A 12,066-nucleotide genomic window follows, 5' to 3' on the forward strand; every position below is an offset into this window, starting at 1 on the left:
GGTTTGAGTCTAATTCTTGTCATGAGACCTATTTAGATTAGAGTATTCTAGACACCGGTGAGCATCATTATCTCTTTCTGAGCTTCTTTTGCCTCCTTCAATAAGCAGGAAGTTTTCATCATCCACCTGTGGCTAATGGAAGCTAATCATGGAGGATCAGAATGGAGAAGCTCAGTCACTTTTTGTGAGCTGTGATGCTAACTGCAGGTCTGCAGGAAGTTATCTGCTAACAACACCTAACTTTCCTTCAGAGAGACACCGGCAGCTGCTGGACTCAAACTACTGAGTGGTTCCCGTTCCTCCCATTCCTCCCATTCCACCCATTACTCCCATAGCTGTCATATCAGAGGACAGAGAGGGGGTCTGCATTGTTGTGGAGCAGCTGGACATTGTCTTCGTCTTTCCGCCCAGCAGAGGCACGATTATCTCCACGGCAGCTGCTGTTTGTGCTGTGATGTGATCTGATCAGGTTTGTGTGTCTGTTGTTTCAACAGATCATTCGCTCACACCAGCTGATGGCTGCAGTCACACTTCGGTGATGTTTACCTGCTCGTATCGACAACAAGAAAACACAAGAATACACAAACATAGTTAAAAACAAAGAAAAACATAGTGATGTTTGATAAGATGAGGAAATACACAAAGTAAGAAAATCTGACATTGTCACGCACTGGGGACACTTCTATACTGATATTACTGCACCATGAGGACATTTCTACACTGTGAGGACATTTTTGCACTGAGGACATTTGTAGGCTGTGACATTTCTACACTGTGAGGACATTTTTATACTGTGAAGACATCTCTACACTGAAAGAACATTGCAGCATATTGAGGACATTTTGCACTGTGGGGACATTTCTGCACTGTGAAGACATCACAGCTTTGTGAATACATTTCAGGACTGTGTGGACATTTCTTGTCCCACAGCATTTCTCCAGTTTTGACGTATTTTTACTTTAACACAACGTCAATAATAAATGAGGTTGTTGTAAATTCTCCTCAGACACATGTGACTCCTCAGAGAAATGTCTTTCTTGTTAGAAATGTGACGTCTTCTCCTGGAAGACATCAGAGGGGATGAAAGTTTAATGATTCTGCAGGAGAAACTGGGACGCTGCAGTTCAGATACAAAGACGACAGGATGATGAAACCACACAGACAGACAGCCACTCTCAGATCAGATCTGCAGTTCTATCTGTAAGAGCTTCATGTGTCCACAGACCAAAACACTCAGCGACATTCTGAGTGTCAGAACATCATAACTGATGATGGAAGACACTGTCCTGTGCAGAGGACAAAATGCAGCAGAAAGAAGAAAAATAAACAAATCATTCCTATGAAGCTCCTGTCACCTCCCTGTGCTATACATCAAACACCACAGGAAATGTGAGAAGGTAAAAATGATGCGGTAAAATTTCAAATCGTTGACCAGTGACAAAAAAAACTGCACAAATGCATTTATTCAATTCCATCCATCTATTTTCTATACCACTTTTTCAAATTCCAGGTTGGGGGAAGCTGGAGCCTATCTCAGCAATTAGCAGGGGAGCGGCAGGGTACGCTCTGGACAGGTCACCAGTCCATTGCAGATTTATTCAAATTAACAACAGAAAAAATCAACTATCAAATCAACACCTTACTGATCGCGCATCATGAGATGACATGGTGGTTGCCTAGTAACTGCATCACGACACACATCTCCCGCGCCTTCTCCTCAGTTCATAATGGGTTCATTGAATGTTTCCTCCTTTAGTGGTCTCATTAGGAACTCATCAGTGTCACGCTCTAACTTTGTTAAGGAGGACAAGGAGGACATTTAGTCTCAATAGAAGTGCCTCACAAACAGTATATTACACCTCCTGATATGTTTGCCTCTTGTGTGGACTCCACTGCTCTCTGCAAAAAATTTATGAAACTTTTAAAATTATAAATATTTTTCATCAACAATATATCGTCCGTACAATATGGATGACTGTGTTTACTTTTTGATGCCTTCTGCACCTATTTTTTAGTTTTAGTCTCCCAGTCATCAGTGAAATATCCTGTTATGCAGAAATCAATGCTGGTTCGCTGTCCTCAAACCTGGTCAAACTCTGTCTCCCTTCTATCTGTCCTCTCATCACTGAAATAAGAAATACCTCTGTGTCCTATGGTTCAGTTCCTCCTACAGTTCCATCCCATTTCTGGCAAACGTCCTAGAGATAAATGCTTTACATGTCCACAGTCTTCCCACTGAAGGCCCATTTATGCTGCCTTACATGTGTAGATAGCAACGCCCATTTCAAACATTGTCATATGTCGCTGTTTTCATACTTCCATGCATATTTTGCGTCACCATGGTTGTTGAGTCAATTCCTCCACTAGGGGGCAATGCTAATTTCAGAGTTCACTCCCACGAGCCAACATTAGTTTCAGACATCGTTTGGACTGGGATGAAGTAGTTTTCAACCGTCCAACAAGTCCTAAAACACTTGCATATCCTTTCTTCAAAAGCTCCCTCAATTCCTAGTTGCTGTCCTAGTTGTCATTCTTCTTCTGCTATTTTGTTTCTTTCCTGACCCTTTTGTTCTTCCCTTGGTTTGTTTCTTTTGCTGGTCACATGTCAGCTATCCTGCTCAGCACTGCCCCGTAAATACCGGTGGTATTGCTTCGACAGATAGCTAAGCTCCCTGAAAATGGACCAAATTACATGTGCATCGGACGCAGAAGACAGATGAAACTGTCCATTTGTCTGCTTATACCCACTCAGTTTGGCCTTCCCAGTCAGCAGTGGTATGCCCAAAGCTCTGTTCTGGCCCCTCCTGTTCATCATTTACCTTCTCAGAAAATATGGTATCAAGCAGAAGGCACCTAGCTCCACCTTCCCCTGCAAGCCCACCATCACACTTCCTCCCTCTTCCCACCTTGACTGCTTACAAGATGTTTTCAACTTGTCGGATGGCCTGTGTTTAATTTGTCTTCTGACCCTGTTATAACTCCTTGCAAGTGAGTACCAGCTGTGCTTCGATCGTGTGTCTGTCGTTTATTGAGAATTTCTAACACAGCTTCCAAGATATTCATACTTTGTTTTCCCACAATTTTCATATGCATAATGGAAATAAAACTGAATTCCTTCATATTGGTACTGTGATGGCCTGTCACACTTGGTAATATCCACACCTCACCACAGGTGTAGATCTACTTTATTTATTTATTTATTTATTTATTTTTTTTGCAGCCCTGAGTCTAAAAACAGCACATTCCATTTCACATTACTTCATTACTAAATTACTTTAATTTTTCATACCTAACAATGTTAAATACAACTAGGAACTGTAAGGTTAAATTGTGTTTTGTATTAATACTTATTTCTATCTTTTAATTAACCTGGGTTCAGCCTCTCCTTCATGCTGCAGCAAAGGCGTGGCCAAGGGCTGAGGACTCTGATAGGCTGCTGCCAGCTTTATTGGGCTTGACCACATGCTGCAGAATCATAGGGGTGTTTGGGGATTTACTTTGTTTTGGTTAGTGCAAAATTTAGTAGCCCTTGTATTTCCCCTTTACTCTTGGTTTAGCTAACCTTGTATTTAAGTTTACCAGTTTGTTTCTTTGTTTGCTTAAGTTCTACTTCGCTCTGATTTTGAGTCTAGTTATATTCATTTGGCCTCTTTTATTAGTTTGTTTAGTTGAATTTTTGAATTTTGTAAAGTACAAATTTTGGGGCTAAATAAAAAGACCCAGGTTTTTGAACAAAAACCTCCTGTGTCCAGCTGCCTTACTGCTTGGTCCCTGACAGGTACCACATTTACACTCTCTCTAATCTTGTTACTTACTGTAGTAGTAGGTCACTAGGACTCTGCAGAAGCTGGAGACCAATCAAGGGAGGTAGGAACTGGAGGAGGGACGGATTGGTAGTAGGTGTGACTGCCAGTTTTCACTCTGCTCAGATCCTTTATGCACACTCCTCTGGAGAGTTTTGATTCCATGTGCCTCTGGTAAGTTGGATTTTGGGATTTTTAGCATTGTTTAATAATCATATTAGCATTTTAATTGTTAGGATATTGTAGGAGTGCATGCACCCTGACCAAGCTATGACACCAGTCGTACAAGGACCGGACAGCTCTTACAACCGAGTCCGGCTGTCCATACTCCCGGAGTACCCCCCACAGGAGTCCCCGGTCGAATGCCTTCTCCAAGTCCACAAAACACATGTAGATTGGCTGGACAAACTTCCATGCCCCCTCAAAGACCCCGAAGAGGGTGTAGAGCTGGTCCACTGTTCCATGACCGGGACGAAAACCACACTGCTCTTCCTCAATCCGAGGTTCGACTATCTGACGGACCCTCCTCTCAAGCACCCCTGAATAGACCTTACCGGGGAGGCTGAGGAGTGTGATCCCCCTGTAGTTGGAGCCACCCTCCAGTCCCCCTTTTTGAAGAAGGGGACCACCACCCCAGTCTGCCAGTCCAGAGGAACTGTCCCCGATGTCCACGTGATGCTGCAGAGGCATGTCAACCAAGACAGCCCTACAGCATCCAGAGCCTTAAGAAACTCTGGGCGGACCTCATCCTGCCCCGGGGCCTTGCCACTGAGGAGCTTTTTAACCTCTTCAGCGACCTCAGCCCCAAAGATAGGAGAGCCAGCACCAGCTACCCCAGACTCTGCTTCCTCATAAGAAGACGTGTTGGTGGGATTGAGAAGGTCTTCGAAGTATTCCCTCCACCGCCTCACAACGTCCCGAGTTGAGGTCAGCAGCTCCCCATCTCCACTGTACACAGTGTTGACGGAGCACTGCTTTCCCCTCCTGAGCCGCCGGATGGTGGACCAGAATCTCTTCGAAGCCGTCCGGAAATCATTCTCCATGGCCTCTCCAAACTCCTCCCATGCCTGAGCTTTTGCCTTAGCGACCGCCGAAGCTGCGCTCCGCTTAGCCCGCCGATACCCATCAGCTGCCTCTGGAGTCCCACAGGCCAAAAAGGCCCGATAGGACTCCTTCTTTAGCTTGAAGGCATCCCTTACTGCCGGTGTCCCCAACGAGTTCGGGGGTTACCGCCACGACAGGCACCGACGACCGTACGGCCACAGCTACGGCTGGCTGCCTCGACAATAGAGGCACGGAACACAGCCCATTCGGACTCAGTGTCCCCTGCCTCACCTGGGACATGGTTGAAGCTCTGCCGGAGCTGGGAGTTGAAACTCTTTCTGACAGGGGACTCTGCCAGACGTTCCCAGCAGACCCTCACAACACACTTGGGTCTGCCAGGCCTGACTGGCATCCTCTCCCACCATCTGAGCCAACTCACCACCAGGTGGTGATCAGTTGACAGCTCCACCCTCTCTTCACCCGAGTGTCCAGGACATGCGGCCGCAAGTCCGGTGACTCTACTACAAAGTCGATCATCGAACTTCGGCCTAGAGTGTCCTGGTGCCAAGTGCACATGTGGACATTCTTATGTCTGAACAAGGTGTTCGTTATGGACAATCCATGACGAGCACAGAAGTCCAACAACAAAACACCACTCGGATTTAGATTAGGGGGGCCGTTCCTCCCAATCACGCCCCTCCAGGTCTCGCTGTCATTGCCCACGTGAGCATTGAAGTCCACCAGCAGAACGAGGGAGTCCCTGGAAGGAGTGCTCTCCAACACCCCCTTCAAGGACTCTAAAAAGGGTGGGTACTCTGAACTGCTATTTGGTGCATAAGCACAAACAACAATCAGGACCCGTCCCCCCCACCTGAAGGCGGACAGAGGCTACCCTTTCGTCCACCGGGGTAAACCCCAACGTACAGGCGCCAAGTCGGGGGGCAGTGAGCATGCCCACACCTGCTCGGCGCCTCTTACCGGGAGCAACCCCAGAATGGTCCAGCCCCTCTCAAGAACAGTGGTTCCAGAGGCCAAGCCGTGCATCGAGGTGAGTCCAACTATATCTAGCCGGAACCGCTCAACCTCGCGCACCAGCTCAGGCTCCTTCCCCGCCAGAGAGGTGACATTCCACGTCCCTAGAGCTAGCTTTTGCAGCCGAGGATCAGACCGCCAGGGTCCCCACCTCTGGCAGCCGCTCAGCTCACAATGCACTAGACCCCTATGGCTCCTCCCGCAGGTGGTGAGCCCACGGGAGGAGAGGCCCATGTCTTCCTTTCGGGCTGAGCCCGACCGGGCCCCATAGGCAAAGGCCCGGCCACCAAGCGCTTGCCTCCGTGCCCCACCTCCAGGCCTGGCTCCAGAGGGGGTCCCGGTGACCCACGTCCGGGCAACGGAAACCTTGGTCCTTGCTTTCTCATCGTCATAGGGTTGATTTGTGCCCCACTTCGTCTGGTCCCTCCCCTAGACACCTGTTTGCCATGGGTGACCCTACCAGGGGTATGAGCCCCCGACAACATAGCCGTTAGGATCGTCAGGACGCACAAACTTCTCCACCATGATAAGGTGGCGGCTCAGGGAGGAGCCTTTGAATTGTAACGAAGAAAAACGCGAGACAGAAACAACATAGGAGAATGGTGGTGTTTGTGGTAAATGATTAAAAGGCATCTGTAAAAGTTTGACGTCCCAAACTGTTTCTGTTTTGATGTTTGAAAGAAAAACTTTGTCCTTATTTTTCTTCTCAGAAATTCTGAATTTTTTTTTTATTATTATTATTAGAATGATTACAGTAAGAAAAATAAATCCATGGGGGCAAAAAAGTGGAAGCACAACACTGTTCAGACTTGATGGAAATAAACTTGTACTGGTTTACTCTTTGTTGGTATTTATTGTTTACAGTTTTATTCTAAAAATGTCAGCTAACATGAAGGAAACTTGGCATCTGATCTTCTGGATGTGAAAGTTCACATTTATTGATATTAGTATTTCCATAAGAATTTTAGTTCTTTATATTTGGTTTATTTTTTTCCATCAGATAAAACACATCTGGACAAGAAATGTTGTTTTTCAGTTTGTGTGGAAAAATAAGACATTCCTATTGGACTGATTGTAGAACAGTTTTGTAGAACATTTGAATTTTGACTCTGTGATTGAGCAGACCTGCTTCCTGTGATCATGTCTTCATAAAGTGATGTTTGATCAGTTCAAGGTCCCCCAGGAAATTCTTTTACAGCAGATTGGAAATGTTTGAAGGTAATATGGAAGATTTAATATCTAATAAAATCTTCATATCTCAGAAGATATTCATCCAGGATTTCAGCAGGAACAGTTAATTTTCTGGAAATCCAGTTTTGCTAGCAGAATTTATATACTTAATTTCCCTTGGGGATTAATAAAGTTATCTATCTATCTATCTATCTATCTATCTATCTATCTATCTATCTATCTATCTATCTATCTATCTATCTATCTATCTAGCTATCTATCTATCTATAAAAGTAGGTTTTTCAGTAGAGATGTTGAATCGGCGCTAATGAGGATTACTGATGAGGATAACTGTAATCTGAAATAAGATGTCTTCCTTATGTATTTCCAAATATATTAGGTGGGATGAAGTTCCATTTTTCCCCCTTGTACTCCCTTAAATGACGTCAGCACGCAGGACGTGTTGGGAGTTTAAAGGCGGGCCGGGATTCCTGAGGATTACCCATCATACCCCGCGGATAAAGATGGCGACAGCTGAGCAAGGTAACGGCTCAACTTTGTCGGAGTGGCTGTGAGCGGATTCTCCGCCGTCTAACGGAACGTCTCAGTCGGCTGTTTCACCTGCTGCCGGCCGCTGCTGGTGCTTCCTGGCCTGGTTTTCCGGTCCGTGCCGCCGGACCTCAGCGTTTCACCCGGGCCTCGGATCGGTTCAGAGCCCCCCTCTCTCCTCACTCACTCCCTCCCCTCCCTTGCTCCTCGCCCCGCCGGAGGTGCAGACCAGAGCTCCGGATAAAGTTTCTCTCCTCTCCTCTTTCGCGGACTTGTCTGCGGAGCCTCGCCGGGCCGTGCCGCGCCGCGTTGACCGGCCTTCAGGTAAGTCCGCAGCGGGTGGGGTCATTGAGATTGAGAGTGGAGCTGGCGGCTCGGGTGAGTCGGTGCGTCCGGTGCTGGTGTTCGTGTGACAGGAGATGCAGCTTGTTGTTGCGGCGGACTGGGCCACGGTTGGAGCGGCGGTGGATTGGAGCTGTTTTGTCTCGGTTTAATGGGCTGTTGGGGAGGGGTGTCATGGTGGTGTTCAGGGTCGGCTCGAACCGGTGTGCTGTAGGCGGAACCCCGCTGTGTTTATCGTGTTTGTCCTCGACATCCTGTCAGACAGAACTCAGGGCCGCATAAAGGAAGCCTGACAGGCAGCTGAATGGAAAAACACTCGGTGGTCACTGTAACGCACACCTGTAACGCCAATCAGAGAGCAGCATGACCAACAGAATGAAGTGACCAGGGTAACCCAGACCTGTAAGGGACCTGAGTGAGTGTGTGGATATGCATGTGTGTGTGTGTGTGTGTGTGTGTGTGTGTGTGTGTGTGTGTGTGTGTATGTGTATATATCTGGATATATTTATTCAGAAAGTTTACAACCCCTCCCCCACGCCTGCCTCCTGATAGATTGATAAATGTATCAGTTTTTGATTGATGAGGAAGTTAAACAGCTAATTACCTGTTTTCTGTCACAGAGTTGATTAATCGTTGAACCCTCAGGTGTGATTCATGTCAGGTGTTATCTGCAGACGTCTCAAAGCAAAAAAAAAAACAAAAGTGTCCTAATTCTGATTATTCACAGCATCCAGGACAGCTAGACTTGGGTCATGTCATGACTCAGGTCCTGTGTTCATGGTGGACCTGAACATCAAAGAACCTGACATACCAGGTGATGGCATGCCCGTGTTGCCATCGGTTACTGTCATGGAGGTTCAGTTAAACTTCAGACCTGCTTTGTGGCACTTAGCTGGTTCTGATTCTGCTTCAGGTCCAGTTCTTCTGGAACCACTTTTGTTGTTATTACTGCAGGAAAACTGGTTTTGGATCAGAACAACTCTTTATTCTGACCTGCAGAATTTAAACTGCTCTGGCTCCTCCTCTTTGGGGCTACAGAATTTCACAGAGCTCTGGAAGCTCTGTGTTCCCATCGAGGTCAGTGTAGACAGATCCTGAACCACCTGTCGATACTTCCACGCTGAGCCTGCAGTGAAACCAGGAGGTGGTGGAAACTGGGTCCTCAGCCTGGTTTCTGTTGACCCAGAAGAAGTCTGTGCTGGAAGTTCAGATTAAATAAGACGGCTCTCTGAATTTTCGGCCTGGTTCTGGTCACCTGAGCAGCTGAACGTTGGTGAGTTGGTCTTCGGACCTGGACTCGGCTTTGGGTCTGTTTGAAGTTAAATTCAGGTGTGGTCTCACCTGAGCAGAGACACCTTCAGGTCAGTGGTTCTGTCAGAATCTCTAACGGCTTCAGTTGTAGCAGAGCCGCCGAAGCTGCAGGATCCAGGTGTGAACTCAGCTGGATTCCAGCTGCTGCAGGCGGCGTCACAGCTCAGAGAAGAGTTAAAAGATAAAATGCCCATCAGAAATTCTGAATAAGACAAAAAAGACGACAGCCTCTGCTGAACTGCTGCAACCGGAACCCCGGTCCCCCCATCATGGAGGATCGATCCCACGGTTCTGTGCGTTGTCTATCAAGATGGACCAGAACCTTCCACACTGGAACTTTAAGGACCGGGAGAGGCCAAGCTGACGTCAGGAAAGTTGGTAAACTCTGGTTTGTGCTGCACCGTGTGTTCTGTTGGACCTCATCAATGTGTTTTGTTTTTTGGGGGGGGGTCAGTTTACCATGTGGAGTTGGTGTTGGTTCTGTCCGTGAAACCGGGCATTCTGATTGGCTGGTTATTGAATGTTGAGAATGACTTGTTTAATAAAAGTAGAAAACCATCTCAGATGTTTTTGCCTGAAACAGAATGAAGGTCTTTTGAACGTGAACGGATTAAACCGGGTCGGAACCGAGCTGAACTGTAGGAACAGAACTTAGGACAGACTCCGTTCTGCAGAGTTCAGTCTTCTTGAGCAGAGGTCGTCTTCGTGGTCTTTTGTTTTTTCAGACATGGGTGAACTGAGTGCTGGTTCTTGAAGTTGGGTCAGGTCCATCAGCAGTCTGCAGACCTCCCAGTCAGGTGGTTCTCTAATGCAAAGGGTCCGCTTGGTCAGCTGCAGCCTGTTCTGATGAAACAAAAACATCATCTGATCCGGACTGTTTCTAGGAGGCTGACGGGAAATGAAGGTGGAGAACCTGAACAGCTCAGAAAATGTTGTCTAAACCAGACTGAACTGGTATCTGAACTGGTGGTGCGGTAGCTGGGTCTGTGTGTGTGCTCACTGCTCACCTGCTCAGGTGTGTATTTCAGGGTCATGTGAGGTGTGTTGGCTTTGCGTTTCTGGTGCGGTCACATTTATTTGCCGCCATGCAACGTGACACTTGAGCAGCTTCATGTCATTGGACCAGAACATTAAACATTCTGCTGTCTTCAGGTGTTTGAGATGGACACGGTCACATGACTGATCACATGATTGATCAGCTGTTTCTAAAAACAAGCGCAGCAGCGATGAAGGCTGATGAAGAGGAGCAGCTTCCAGCTTTCATGCTTTATTGAAATTTTGCTGTTTGCTCTGACAGACATGATCTACCTGCAGAGGCAAGTCATATGAAGGCCGGGCCCCTGGAGCTGGATCTCAGGTCGCTGTTCTCTGGTGGCCGTCGTGTGACTGGTCGCCAGCTGTTATGTGACCAGCTGTTCTTTGGTGGCCGTCGTGTGACTGTTCTCCAGCTGTTATGTGACCGGCTGTTCTCTGGTGGCCGTCGTGTGACTGTTCTCCAGCTGTTATGTGACCGGCTGTTCTCTGGTGGCCGTCGTGTGACTGTTCTCCAGCTGTTATGTGACCGGCTGTTCTCTGGTGGCCGTCGTGTGACTGTTCTCCAGCTGTTATGTGACCGGCTGTTCTCTGGTGGCCGCTGTGTGACTGTTCTCCAGCTGTTATGTGACCGGCTGTTCTCTGGTGGCCGTCGTGTGACTGTTCTCCAGCTGTTATGTGACCGGCTGTTCTCTGGTGGCCGTCGGGTGACTGTTCTCCAGCTGTTATGTGACCGGCTGTTCTCTGGTGGCCGTCGGGTGACTGTTCTCCAGCTGTTATGTGACCGGCTGTTCTTTGGTGGCCGTCGTGTGACTGTTCTCCAGCTGTTATGTGACCGGCTGTTCTCTGGTGGCCGTCGGGTGACTGTTCTCCAGCTGTTATGTGACCGGCTGTTCTCTGGTGGCCGTCGTGTGACTGTTCTCCAGCTGTTATGTGACCGGCTGTTCTCTGGTGGCCGTCGGGTGACTGTTCTCCAGCTGTTATGTGACCGGCTGTTCTCTGGTGGCCGTCATGTGACTGTTCTCCAGCTGTTATGTGACCGGCTGTTCTCTGGTGGCCGTCGTGTGACTGTTCTCCAGCTGTTATGTGACCGGCTGTTCTCTGGTGTCACATGACCGCTGTGGGTCTGTATTAGGGCTGCACAATTAATTGGATTTTGATCGTGATCATGATTTTTGTGGCCACAATTAAATGAACCAGTTCGTCAACGATATTTACATTCAAAACGCATCTCTGATCACCAACCAGCAGGGGTCGAATGCAAGGCCAAGGCTTCATCAAGCTGCCTAAAGAACAACAGTTCACCCCTTTTACAGTCCACAGCTAGTTGTCAGCGTTGCCAACGTAGAGACTTTGTCGCTATATCTAGCGAGTTTTCACTCACCTCGAGCGACTTTTTTTTTTTAAAGCGACAAATCTAGAGATTTTTTCTGGTGATACTGGAGACTTTTGGAGACTGACGTAAAAGAGCGTGTTACACTTAATAAAATTAAACTTAAAAAAAAACTAATTAGTGACTGAAGAATTTAATTTTATGTTGCTGTTCTAAACATTTTTAGGTTGTCTTCATCAGCCCTCTCCACGGTAGCCTCCATTACTATACTGGTGATGGGATGTTCAGCTCTTTTCAGAGAGTCGGTTCTTTTGGCTCCCAAAATTGATCAAAATAATTGTATTTTTGATTATAATTTTGTCATAATCGAGCAGCCCTAGTCTGGATCAACAGATCTCAAGTCAGTTTCTGAGGGAGGAGTCTGCTTGAAGACTCCTCCCTCCTCCTCCT

The 12,066-nt window shown here is 47.3% G+C and overlaps 1 pseudogene; it reads left to right on the forward strand.

Annotated features, from left to right (window-relative positions):
• The first annotated feature begins 7,542 nt into the window (after positions 1 to 7,542).
• Positions 7,543 to 12,066, forward strand: part of LOC121655540 — a 28,299-nt pseudogene continuing 23,775 nt past the window's right edge.

The sequence above is a fragment of the Melanotaenia boesemani genome, chromosome 16, assembly GCF_017639745.1.
Source record: "Melanotaenia boesemani isolate fMelBoe1 chromosome 16, fMelBoe1.pri, whole genome shotgun sequence".
Lineage (NCBI taxonomy): Eukaryota > Metazoa > Chordata > Actinopteri > Atheriniformes > Melanotaeniidae > Melanotaenia > Melanotaenia boesemani.